General features: G+C 35.9%; 1 pseudogene; it reads left to right on the forward strand.

Moving 5' to 3' along the window:
• The first annotated feature begins 3,990 nt into the window (after positions 1-3,990).
• On the forward strand, positions 3,991-11,055 carry LOC126721276 (uncharacterized; annotated as a pseudogene).
• The last annotated feature ends 2,778 nt before the right edge of the window (positions 11,056-13,833 follow it).

Here is a 13,833-nt window from a genome sequence, read left to right on the forward strand (position 1 = left end):
TGACTACTCTCATAACCAAAACTATTTCCCCTTTTTGTCATGAGTGACAAAGGGTAAGAGTGTCAAGTAGACATCTCGTCATTGCTGGGTGAGCTAGTATCTCCATCATCCTCATCATCGAAAGCAGTAGCATCATCATCATCAGCATCATCAGCACTGTCAAAGTCATCACTCTCATCCGAAGAGGCCACAGGAGTGGAAGGCATGGTGTAACTACCCATCTTAGCCTAGCGTCGAGTAATATGTTCGACCTAGGTGTTCACCTGACACAACTCATCACTGAGAGTGTCTAGGCGAGCATCCATGCATTGAAGCTGTGCCATGATGTTCTCAAGTGTCACTCCACTCGTAAAAGAGGATGGAGCGAAAGGAATCGGAGTGGCTGTTGATCTGGACCGTCTCGAACGAAACTGCACCTCACTGCATTTAACGGTACTAGTATCTATAGCACCCATGACTGGAAAAGGATCATAAGAGGGAAAACAAACCTCTAAATGGCGTAAAAACCTCGTGATAGCTGAAGGGAAGATGAGCTTATCATGGGTTGTCGTATCTCTATAGACATCCATGATAAAAAGAATGAAGTGAGAAGGAAAATCTATGGTAAGACCCTCAATAAGAGAAAGAAAAAAACCGAGCACGAGGCTCTGTGATAGAGTTATAATGAGAGAGAGGGTGCAAAACAAACGTCATGACCATGTTCGAAAACCGAGGGCCTTTTGCAAAGCCCAAACAATAAGTAAACTGGTGCTTACCCCAATTGGATGGATGCTCATAGAAGGTAGAAATGAGCTCGTCTTTAGACACTATCCTAAGACGATCACAACCAGGGTAGTCAGGAAACTCAACCCTGGGGACATGGAGCACATTCGCAACAATTTGCGGTGTGACAACAATGTGCGTACCTTGAACGCTAGTAATGAAATGAGGTACTGAAGAACCGAATCCATGCATGTTGGAGTAAAACTCCTAGATTAGCACAGATGGACAAGTGACTGGGGCATCACACAGTGGCCCCCATCCCCTACTGTAGATGACAGTGGGTAGGTCGGTGTCAGAGAAGTTCAACAAGATGACTTGGCGTTCAGAATGAATGCCTTGTTGAGAAAAGTTCTCAAAGAAGTCCGATTTGGCCTTCTCATCAAGGAACTAGACAGAGGTGCCCTGGAACGAAGAGGGTTTCGAGACGGAGCAGATTTACATTTGGGTGCCATAGAAGCAAACTAACGTAAACGGAGAAAGGGAGAGAGAAAGAAGACAATTAGAAAAGTCCCAAAACAGTTCATAATATATCAAAATATATTGAAAGGAAAGAACGTATGCATGGGAATGCATGAACATGTGACATGCAATATAAAAAGCATCATGGGCTCAGCCCAATCCAAACCTACCAGCACTCAATTAGTTGCACACATCTAAATGAATGATAATACTGTTATAATGCTCATGAGATGTAATGTAACATCCCGTTAGTTTTCAAAAAAAAAAAAAGTAAAGTCAACATTTTTTTTTGTGGACCACGTGTGCCCCCCCTAACCCCACTCCTCACCACTCATTTTCACCCACCTCTCTTCTTTTTTTTTGGCCGGCTCTCTCTTTTCTTTCTTTTCTCTTTATTGAAACACACACACTCACTTCCACACTCACCTGACGGCCTCCACTCCAAACCACACCATCTCACCATCATTTTTCAGGCAAGATCACCGGAAAAATACTTAGGAACCCCAAAGCATCTTCATCATTTTATTTGAGGTAAAAATTTCTCATCTTTTTGGTGGGTTTTACACTTTTGCTTGAGGTTATTTTTATCTAAGTTTTAATAATGATACCCATGTGATTTATGAGCATTGGAAGTGATATTTATGTGTTTTTATGTATGGGTTTTGTATTGGTGGAATTATTTGATGAGTGGGTATATACTTTGTGCTATTGATGACTACTTAAGGTTTATGTATGGTGGAAAATTTAGGGGTTTTAAGTTATAACATGAGATGGTTGGTAAATTTAATTTTTCCATTGCCATTGGGTTTATTTGGAGTTAGTTGAAGTTCTAAATTTCTTATCTTGTAGGATATATTGATTTTGCTTTCATAGGTCTCTTAATGATGTAGTGTAAATTTTATGGAAGCTAGTCATAATGTTGGAGATGATATTAAATGGGTTAACTTTGTAAATTGGAGTTTATGCCTTGTGAACCAATTTGTTGAGAAACTTTGGAAGTGGGATATATTATTATTGATGAGGTTAAATACTAGGCTTGCCTAAGTAAGTGATTATTTTGGCAATTCCTAAATTGTGGCTAGATGCAATTTCATGCTCTATACTTATCGTGATAAGTTTACTTGATATTGTTTAGGTTCTAGCTAATCTCCTTGGAGCTTGGAGAGTTAGGATTTTGCGGTTGCAAGGTAAGTAGCTTTTTAATGGGACTTTTGGAAAATAACCATGTTTTATAAATGTTGTTTTTGGGTCAAACACATTTTGAAAAATTACATATGGATATATGTTTCTTAAAAGCATTGTGTTGTGACCCTATTATATATTATTATATATGAAAATGCATCATATTTGGTATTGCATTTGGGGAAATGCATGAATTGTTGATATGGAAATATGAGCATCTTTTATTTAATCTTTGATAAGAAAATCATTGATTTTATGGTATATTAGAAAATTTAAATATGCTTATCTTGTCTTGTTACGTGGGAAATTGATAGAAAATCTCTTGACAAGAATGAGGTTGAAAGCCTTATAAACTTTGTAAACGTTAGATTATTTAAGGTTTTTTTGAAACTACCTAGATATGAACTATGTGTTTCAAAGTAATGTAACCTGTGAATTTATGTGGTTTTAATACCGTGCCATGTGTGATTTCCCGGTGATCACCCGATTTGGTCTCCGTAGTTTTTGTGACAATGAAATCAAATCCAGGTCAGTGCCCTATCACTTTGGATGATGCGTTCTTCCCTGCTGTCCATGGGCAGAAGAGGTTTCTTGATTGTGTGTGGGTGAGGCTGCTGTCCATGGGGCCAAGAGACCACATGCAAGAGAGGTCCTATTTGACACGCTCTCTCTGCTGCCTATGGGGGGAGAGAAAAACCTTGAGGGTATGGGTGAGGTTGCTGTCCATGGGGCCAAGAGTCTGCATACCAGAGAGGACAATATCATGCCAGTTGTGAATGGATGGATCCCCTGACTGGTTTATGTGGTAGTATGGTAGATTTGTGATAATTTATCTTATGTTAGATATTATGGTTTTAGAAATTACATGGTTGATGCTCACAGATTATAATGTATAGTTTCAAGGTATTTACTTTGACAAACTTTGTGTTTCATGATTTAATTATTCTTGTTATATTATTATTATTGAAGATGAAACTTGCATTTCCCCCACCCCTATTAATTATGCTACTTACTGGGTTTTGTCTCATCCCATTATTTTATAACTTTTTCAGAGTAGGCAACAATATTTTGAAACAGCTTTTTGGTGGCTAATAGTAGTTAGACTAACTACTGATGGAGGCTGAACTTTTGTAATGGGTATATTAGATGATGTACATCTTAGAATAGACTTGACTCATTTCTTTTGTATATTATAGTGGTTGTAACGTTGCTCCCACTGATGGGACAAGCTGACGATATGTAATTATTTATTCAGACCTCTATTCTTTTGTGGCCAATTGTCCTTGTAATTATTACTTAGGGCTCTGACTTCCTTTAAGAGCATATTCAATGGAATTATTATGATAATTCTTGATGTTGGTACTTGATATGATTTTATGGATTGGTTTGTCGAAAAGGAAAAATCTACAGGTACTTTGAGACGACTTTCTCATGCTTTGAACCCTTTGGGGTTTGGGGTGTGACATGCAATGCATGAAGTTTTTAAGATCAAATCTTCAAAACCCATCCCAAAAATTTCACAAAAACCTCTTTGATTTTGAAAAACCCCAAAATTTTCAAAAATCCCAAAAACTTAGGTTAACAAACATGAAATGCATGAAAATGAGGGATTTAGACACTTACCAAGTGAAGAGTAACTTGAATAAGGCTGAAAATCTCTTGGGAAAGAAGTCTAGAGGAAGAGAAAAGTGTTTGGGAGGTGAACCGGTTGAGATCAATCGAGAGAGAGCAAGGAAAGTGAGATCAGAATCGCGAGCTCTTCTTATATATCCCATTAGTAAATCTCGACATATCGAGAGGTGTCGAGGATCTATCGAGCTTTAAAGGGTTCGATAGAAGCATATGTCGAGCATGTGTCCAAGGCAAAAAGAAGCTCGATGGATCGAGGATCTGTTGAGGAGCTGTCGAGGAGACATAAACTTTCTCGATCGATCCACCTAGCTATTGAGAGGTGTTGAGATTACGATAAAAATCAATTTAAGAGCATAAGCCAGGTGTCGAGGATCTATCGAGGTTGCTTTAAAATAGTTTTTCAAAAAAGGAAAAACATAGATATGAATGCAATCAAGCATGCAACTCAAGCAAGGATCCAAACAACATTTTAAACTCTCAAAATCATCTCTCAACAAAAATGTTAAGCATATAGATCCCAAAAACACACACACACACACTATCGATGATGAATTATGTGTTCTCTATGTTGGTAACATGAGCATGCCAAATTTCGTCTCGAGTGGATGTTATTTACTATTCGGTTTAGAAATTCATGTTAATTTAAAAATTGGTTTCGACTCGAACACAAGAACTTCTAATTTAAACATTTTGCATGGATGATATTGTAATTCTAACGAGCTAATAACTCTTTTTCATTGGATTAAAATTTTGTGAATTTCGATGATGAATTATGTGTTCTTTATGTTGGTAACACAAGCATGCCATATTTCGTGCTAATTGGATGTTATTTATTATTTGATTCAAAAACTCGTGTTAATTTAAAAATTGGTTTTGACTCAAACACAAAAACTTCTAATTTAAACATTTTACAGATGATATTGTAATTCTAACCGGTGGCTTTGTTAAAATTTGCATCCATTAAAACAATATTGATTGATGTAAAATTTAACATGAACCCAACTCATATATGTTTATATGGGAGATTCTGGCATTTTACCCTTAATTTTTTAAAAAATTGGCAATATATATGCCCCTGTTTGCAAACTATATAAGGACGTGCCCTTATTTCGATACTCGATTACCCTAAAATCGAGTTCAATTAAATACTCGATTCATAGAAAATTGAGTTATGCCTGATCATACTTAAAAAAAAAAAAAAAAAAAAAAAATTGCATGAAACTCGACTTTTAGGAAATCAAGTTCCATGCGAAATTTTTTTTATAAGTGTGATCGCCCCATATTTAGAGAGCTCTATAGTGGCGTTTTAAAACCCTATAGTGACGTTTTAAAGCCCTATAGCAGTGTTTTCATGCAAATTTTTTATAAGTGTGATTGTCCCCATATTCAGGGAGCCCTATAGTGGCGTTTTTAAGCCCTATAGTGACGTTTTGAAGTCTTATAGTGGCGTTTTCCTGTAAATTTTTTTTTGTAAGTGTGATCGCCCCATACCAAGTTCAGGGAGCCCTATAGTGGCGTTTTAACGCCTTATAGTGACATTTTAAAACCCTATAACAGCGTTTTGGAACTCGACTTCCCTAAAATCGAGTTCCATGCATTTTTTTTTTTTTTTTTTTTTTTGGTTTTATTGGGCATAACTCGACTTTCTACAAATTGAGTATTTCATTGAAACTCGATTTTAAGGTAATTGAGTATCAAAATAGGGGCATATCCCTATATAGTTTCGAAATAGGGGCGTATTGCTAAATTTTTTAAAAATTAAGGGCAAAAGGCTAGAATTCCCCTTTTGTGTATAATTTAATAGCAAGATGATGAAGCAAAAGCTAAGAGAGCTCTCACCACGCTATGTGAGCTTCACCGGAGGAAGTTGTGGTTCGATGATAGAACCGCAAATGCCATTGCTACTGCGTGTTTTCATTCATCGCCAAGGTAGTTACTAGTCATGTAGCATTAGTAAAATTTTCCAGTCTTGGATTTCGGATGTCACAATTTTGTGTTTCTTAAATTAATCAGGATCATGATTGCTGCTCTGTCGTTTCTTCTTGATTGAAGACGATGACAATAGTGATGCTTCAAGTGGTGAAGATGACCCGAATCCTCAAGCTCCTCATGTTGTCATCAATAAACAGGCTATTTATAACGTTGGTTGCACTTTTTATATAGAAATTTCACTTCAATTATACAGATTACTGCAATTTTTTATACGAAGAAAAGTAGAGTACTGTTTTTTTGGTGATGCATTTAGAGTGCCGATGGCAAGTATTTTTAGAAGTTATTTGTAAAACTTTAAAATTGCAGCTGGTTGATTGTATTGTAATGTAATGTAATTTTCTAATGTTTTCAGGCACACCATAAAGGAACAGTTTCAAGCAAGAAGAAAAAGCAAGCAAAATTGCAGCGTGCAATGCGTAGCATGAAAAGGCAACAACGTCTGTCATCAGAAAATGTCACATCGAATAATTATTCCCCACTTAACCATCTTAAAGATGCACAGGTACTTTAGTTTTCTCGTTGCTATCTTCGGTCAAGTGAATTCTACTCTAATATTCTTTCTTTGGATAGAAGGTGATTTTAGATTTCCATTCTGCCTGTAGGGATTTGTTGAGAAGTTATTCTCTCGGCTTCAAACTTGCAATGAATGTTTTGAGGTGAGAAATTAATGTTTCATTTTTCTGTTAAATAATAACAGATTTTCTGCTTTAAAGTCATTGAAAATGGGATTACTTATGTCAATGAGCCGTATTTTTTATTATTATCGCCAGCTTAGGTTTGTTAATTGTTCTTGGCATAAGAAGCTAAGATGAAAGAAAGATTGGATCACGTTTAGATTTGTAGAATTATGGGGAAATTAAGACAAAATTGTACATAATAAAAGAAGATTATTTGTTTAGAGATAGTCTTGAGGACTGAACCAGGTAAATTGGTGGGTGTTGGAAAGGAAGAGTTAACAGAGGAGATACTGAAACAATCTATTTGGTTGATATCAGGAACACACGCAATTGTTACCTATTGTTATCTTCATTTCAAAATGATTTCTATGAATTAGAAGGATAGATTTAATTCCCTTTTTTCCCCAGAATTTAGGATATGTTATTTTCTTTTTTCTGCTTTTCTTTTAATTTGTATAAAAGTCATGTTCTAGAGTAAAGTTCGTATTGCACAACTTTTGCAGCCTATTGTTCTAATACATAAGTTTCTTTGTTAATTCTAATTAATTCATGAATTAAACTGAGCAAAGTGATTCACCAATTAAGATTAACTAAATACTGAATGCTCTGCAGTAAACTTTTTTTTTAATAAAGAAAAAAGAAATGAGATCTAAATTTTTTTGTTAGTTCTTACTGTTTACAAAATGTTGCTGAATCTGAATGATTCTTTCTTTTGATTATTACCCTGTGTAAACTTCAGGTTAGGATGATGATGCTGAAAGTAATAGCTTGAACAGTTGGGCTTCACCGCTTGATTCTGTTGAATTTTTATCATTTCATTGAGAAATATATTCAGGTATTTTCTGACTCATGCATTTAAGTTGTAATTACCTTGATGCCTGAGGTGGTAACTATATTGATAAATGCAGCCCCATCATCGTGATGTCACAAGTTTACTTGCAGCAGCAGTTCAGGCCTGTCATGATATGGTATTAAGCTTTTTCTCTTTTGCTTGATTGGATACTATACTGTAATTTATAGCTAAATTTGATTATTTTCATCTGTCCCTCCCCCAAGTTTCTTCTTTTGAAATTTGAACTTTCAAGAATTCACCTATAAATAATTCAATTGACTGTGTTGTAAACAGGTACCACCTGATGCAGTTGAACCACTATTCAGAAAAATAGTAAATCAGTTTGTACATGATCGTTCACGCCCAGAGGTGCTACTTCACAACTGCATTATAATAAGTTTTCCTTTTCAGTTACTTATGGATTTGTCTCTAAGTCAACTTGTTTTTTCCAGGCCATTGCTGTTGGACTGAATGTAATAAGGGAGATTTGTTTACGCATGCCATTGGTAACTACCTATACATTTCATTTTCTTTTATCTCTCTATCTGAGATTATCATGGTGGTTTCAAAGTTGTCTAATAAATTTTTGTAAATGGTAATTGGACCTATTCATTGTGTTCTATCTCTTTTTTTTTGCCTTTCATATATAGCCTTTTGTAACTCTATTTTCTTAGTGCTGTGTTTTCTTAGTGCTGTTAATGTGTTAGGTTTAATATTTTTGTTCCTGGCAACTAGTTGATGACAGAAGATTTGCTGCAAGATCTTGCACTATACAAGAAATCACATGAGAAAGTAGTTTCAATAGCAGCTCGTTCACTAATTACTTTATTTAGAGAGGTATTAGAAACTACTGTCTAGCTGTGATATCTCTCTCCCTCTCTCTCTCTCTCTCTCTGTGCTTGCTTGTGCATATGTGTGCCTATGCATGCCCAAGATCAATTTAGGAATAATTGCTAATTCGTTTATGTGTAGGTTTGCCCCGCACTGCTAATCAAGAAGGATCGTGGGCGCCCTACAGACCCGAAGGCAAGGCCAAAAGCATATGGAGAAGTCAATGTGAGCAGCAATGTTCCTGGTGTTGAGTTATTACAAGAAGATGACAATAACGAGGACAATATTAGTGACGCTGAAAGGTCCTCATCCAATGATTCTGATGATGATCATGATAATGAGGTTGATGTTGCCAGCGATGATGAAGAAAATCAGCTATATGGTGATATTACTGGAAGTGAAGATGATGAATTAGAAGATGACGAAGTAGCTCAAAATGAAGATGGAGATAACATTATTGATAGTGATGACAGTGATGTTAGTAACGATGATGATGATGGGAAAGAAGAGGAGGAAGAAGAGGAGATGGAGGCAGAAGATGAAGATGTGAATGAAGCAACATACTGTTCCAGCAAAACTAGTGATGCCAATGCTAGGGATAGTGAAACTGGAGGAAGAGAATCTAAAGCAAAAAAGAGGAAGTCGCTGATTTTGATGGACAATTGCTTGCTGCTGATTCAAGCCTTCGGGCTCTAAAGAGATTGGCAGGAGTGACGATAGGGCAAACCTCACCAGACTCAACTGATGGAATTCTTTCTAATGAGGACTTCCAAAGAATCAAGGAATTGAAGGTATTGTATTGCTATCAGACTTGAAGGAAAAAATGGGGTTAATTTTTAACTTTGTGCCATGGAAAACGATGATGCAAAGTTTCTTTAATATTTGTGATACTAGATTTCATAACATTGCATGTTGATTATTGGGTGCTTTTGTGGTTATTTTATTAGGCAAAGAAGGATGCAAATGATGCTTTGGTTAAACATGGGTTAAGAAAGGGTATCCCAAGTTCTGATCAACTGAGTACAAAATGAGTCGATCCTGCCAAACTTGAAGTAAGTTTTCTATTTCTTTACTGGATCGTGTATCTTAGTTTTTTTTTTTTTTTTTTTTTTTTTTTTTTTTTTTTTTTTTTTTTTAATTTATTTTTTATGAAGAGAATGAATCCTGTCATCAAAGGAGTTGGAGGAAAAAAGAGAGTCGGGGGAGGGGGGGGGGGGGGGGGTGTGGACCTCCTGCAGTTGCTGCTAAGGTGAAAGGTTACCTCCCTACATGGAAAGAGGGGGTGGGGAGCAAGAAGCCTTCAGAAATAGGAACATTGAGTGTGGGTTCCAAACCAACTAGGTGCATGTGTAAACTTACTGATTGAAAAAAGTACATTGAGAAATTGAGTGTTGGAACGGTTTTTAAGTTGGAAATGCATTTCTATGTTACAAAGCAGCAGAAGTTTTTCATATTGTAAATCTATTGCAACATATTCATTCTGTCTCATGATGTTTAATTTTTTTCTCCTAACACATAAGATTCTTCCTTTAAAACTTATACTGATCCACTTTTTCATGTATTTTGTAGGTTCATGTAAAAAAGAAGATGAGCAAGGAGGAAAGATTAGCGTTAGTTAGGGCAGGGAGGGAGGAAAGAGGGAAGTACCAGGCTCGAACGTCTGTAAAGCAGAAAAAGGTAATTCCATTTCTGACACTTCATGTTCTTCATGTACTTGCCTTTTAGAATCCTGATGTTAGATTGGTGTGCAATTCATTAGTTCTCTTCTAAGTTTGGCTTTGAATTTGAGAATTATGTGTATAACATCCTTACCTCAGAATCCAAACAACCTGTATCAAGGGGTTAGTGGGAAAGATCTGGAAATGAGGGAGGGAAAGATAGCTCCCGTCCCTTTTTTGGATGCTCTAGATGGAAAGAAAAAAGTGAGAATCAGAGAAGGAAAGATCCCCTCCCTTACAGGTCCACTTTTACAATCTATCCACAAACTAATAGCAGAAAAGGAGGGTATAATGGCAAAATACTTTGTTTAATTCTCCTTTCCTCAATCTCTTGAAAACCTATGCTTTCCTTTCTTCTTCCTTAAGGTGTTATTTGACCAGCGCCTTAGCTTCAGATTCTCCCCTCTCTTTCTCTCTCTCTCTCCCCAATGCTATCTTTGTTTCTTTCTTTCTGTTCAATAATGTTACAACTTTAACCTATAAGATAATTAAGAATAGCACAGCGTTGAACATCTTATCCTTTTTCCTTTTATGACCTATCGTGTTCAATCTATGATAAGTATTAGGCTGTGATGCCATCATATAGTTACTTTATTTCAATTTTGCCTATACCATTTTGTCATTGGACAGACTGGTGGTCTGAGCAATAGGCAGAATGAGCGCAAGAAGAATCTGCCAATGGCAGCAAAGAAAGCCAAGGTAGCAAGGTCTCAACTAGAGAAGAAAAAAAATCAACAGCGTGCAGGCAAACAGTTTCGTGGGAGGAAAGTGTGGAAATGACTGGAAACATTTATCGTTTTCCTATACAATGTTATCTGTTATATTTTTTGAATGGCAATTATATTATTTTGCCAGTTTTTTTCCCCCTGAGGAATTAGAAATATTACAGCAAGTTGGTACAATACTTCAAAAATCTTGCTGGGACAGCTAGCAGCACAAATAACAAATTTTGGCAGAAATTTATTGAAAATGATCCTAGTTTTTTAATTTAGATCAATACGTGGCTTCTTATATGTCTCAAAAATATCTGTTTACTCAGGCATATTTGAAGTTCGAAATGTAATTGAGTTTTGTGTAGGGCTTAAATTTAGCATTTTAGCAACTACAGTATATCCATTCATAACCCAGTATTTGATTTCAAATGCAATGAGGCATTCGCATTACCAAGTATTTCATTTCAACTGCATTCTGCTGCAATAATTACTACCAGTTACTTTAAGTAACACTCTTATGAACTATGGCTTACCAATTACTCGCTGCTGGTGTTTCTGGACTAGCCAAATCATATAACATGCATTTAAAACTAGAGTTGAAGAAATACCATCGGGACAATATTACTAGTAATCTCTCAACCTACGATACCTGCCATGTGTAGGAGTTGGCCTAATCCAAATTTATCATGTCAATAAAAATTCCAACTCAACATCATGTTAGAATCACTTTTGTTCTAATTTCACTTTTCCTTTCTTAGTTGGGCATGGCTGAGTCTAGCTGCCAGTGGATTGGACTTGTTTTGGGTATGTCTCGATCAGATTCAGATGGGTTTGATGTTAAATTTGATTTCACTATTGATAGTAATGGTTATCTAAGAGCATTTCTAGCACTTTCTATAGTTTTGTATTGTTTAATAAGTAAATAGTAGCTTTTACCTTTTGTATACCTACATTTTCAAATATACTTTCTAATAAATTTTCTATCATTTTTTTATTCCATTTTTTTGAGAAAGAAATAATGAAGAAATAATATTTAAAAGATCACACATTTTCACTCAAAAAACAATGACCACAAATTTATTTCTATAGAGAGAGAGAGTTCCAAAATCTGAAGAGAGAGTCGCTCGGGGGACCTAGGCCAGCAGAAATCGGTGTTTATCATGCAAAGCCAAGTCATTCACTCCACCCCACTTCTGTCTCCTCCCTATAGCTGAAAGGACATGTTGCCCAAATAGGTTAGATCGGCTTGTGTCTTCTTTATTTATTTATTTATTTGATTAGTTTTAAGTTTATGTTTTGTGCTTTTATTTGTGTTTGGATTGTGTCTTCTCTTGAGTTTAGAGACATTTGAGAGAGAGAGAGAGGAATTGGTTTAGCTGTTAGCCATTGTGAATGTTGAGAAAAAATTGAATATTTTAATCGGTTAGTTGAATTTTTTATTCCAATTAATCCTTTTGCAAATGAACAGTAGGTCATTAGACCAAGAGAGTTGTTGTTCATTAGCAAACAATTTTTTTCTAAGGAACAGTAACTTAAAGAGTCTATTAGAGTAACATTTTGTGGGTTTACTCTCCAAGTTAAAGAGGATTTTGGGTTTAGAGAGTTTGTTAGAGATGCTTTAACATAGGCTAAGTATGCCTTAAAAATTTCCTTTCTCACAAAAATCTCTTGTACGTAGTAAGATTGTTGAAACTCCTATCAAGACTAATACACGACTCACTCCTCCTTGATAGTGAGCTACTCCATAATGCCACACTGTATCAAGAGTAGTTAGATGTCTTACTATTAGTTGGGATCAAGATCGGGTGTGGTACCACACCTGGTGCAATTACCGCCTCCCTACTCTCAAAAACTTTTTACCACTTTCACTTTTTTACTGCTCCTTTTTTTTAATTCAATTTGAAGGTTTCTTTTTTCAATTCTCAATCCTAACCATTGGAGAGATATTGGAGACCTAATATCTCTAATGTTGCTCATCACGTCAATCAATTGTTGGCCCCTTATTTCACACTTTGTAAGAGAGTCTCATAGAACAAATGAAAACAATAATGTTAAATATATCTATCCTTTGTTTATTTTCACATGACTGACTTTTCAGCCACCCATCCTAATTACATAGGGTAGGCAATATCTCTTGCCCTTGTTCATTATCCGCATAAGCAGCTTGTTAGCAATCCACCCTATTTATTAAGGGTAGAAATGTAGCCACCGAAGTTAATGCCTTGTCCCCTACAGTCTCTCCCATTTCCAATATATTCTCAAATCTCATTGTAAGAGATAGATAACAATGGAGAAGCAATGAGAGATAGAGAACAAAGGGAGATATAAGTATTCAGTATTGGAAATCATATGACGTGGTGGATGACCATTAGAAAATAAGTAATTCAGGCATAATTTTACTCTCATATTTCCTTTATTGTACAAAAAAAAAAGCTTTGTTGATGAACAGTAAATAAATTTTATTGAGGTGATGTTCATACTTCATAGATTAAAAAGGAAAATTGGACAACTTGTTGAGGCTAATGCAGGGGTGTTTTTGGTTGAGTTTAGCCAAATTTTTGCTAAAATGAGGTTTGGTTAAGGTTGATGCTAGTGCCCAACGTCTACTTCAATCTCTCCACCAGAGCTCTCCAACTAGTTCAGGAGAGCTACACAAGCTTGCTTTGCTGCTCCGTACAAGAGGGTCAGTATTCTCATCTTCTCTTTGAGGCCCTAGTGTGGTTTTCTCAAAGGAAGACTCAATGGGTATCTTCTTAACTAGCTTTAGTCCTGGTTCTCTACTCTAGGCTTTGGCTTGGCTCATTTTGTCCCTGGTTGATGATCTGAGACCTTGTTGAGAAAAGCATTCTATGATTTTCTTTTCTCTCTCACCATCCAAACATGCCCAGAAAAAAAATAGTTAAATTTTAGTAATATTTAAATAAATTGGAGAAAGAGTAAAAGAGCCTGATGTATGTACTTGTGAATATGAAGTAGCTAAAAATGGAAAAAGGTTTGAGTGTTTTTTTTTTTAATTAATTAATTTATTTAAACTA

Source organism: Quercus robur, chromosome 4, assembly GCF_932294415.1.
Source record: "Quercus robur chromosome 4, dhQueRobu3.1, whole genome shotgun sequence".
NCBI classification, from domain to species: domain Eukaryota; kingdom Viridiplantae; phylum Streptophyta; class Magnoliopsida; order Fagales; family Fagaceae; genus Quercus; species Quercus robur.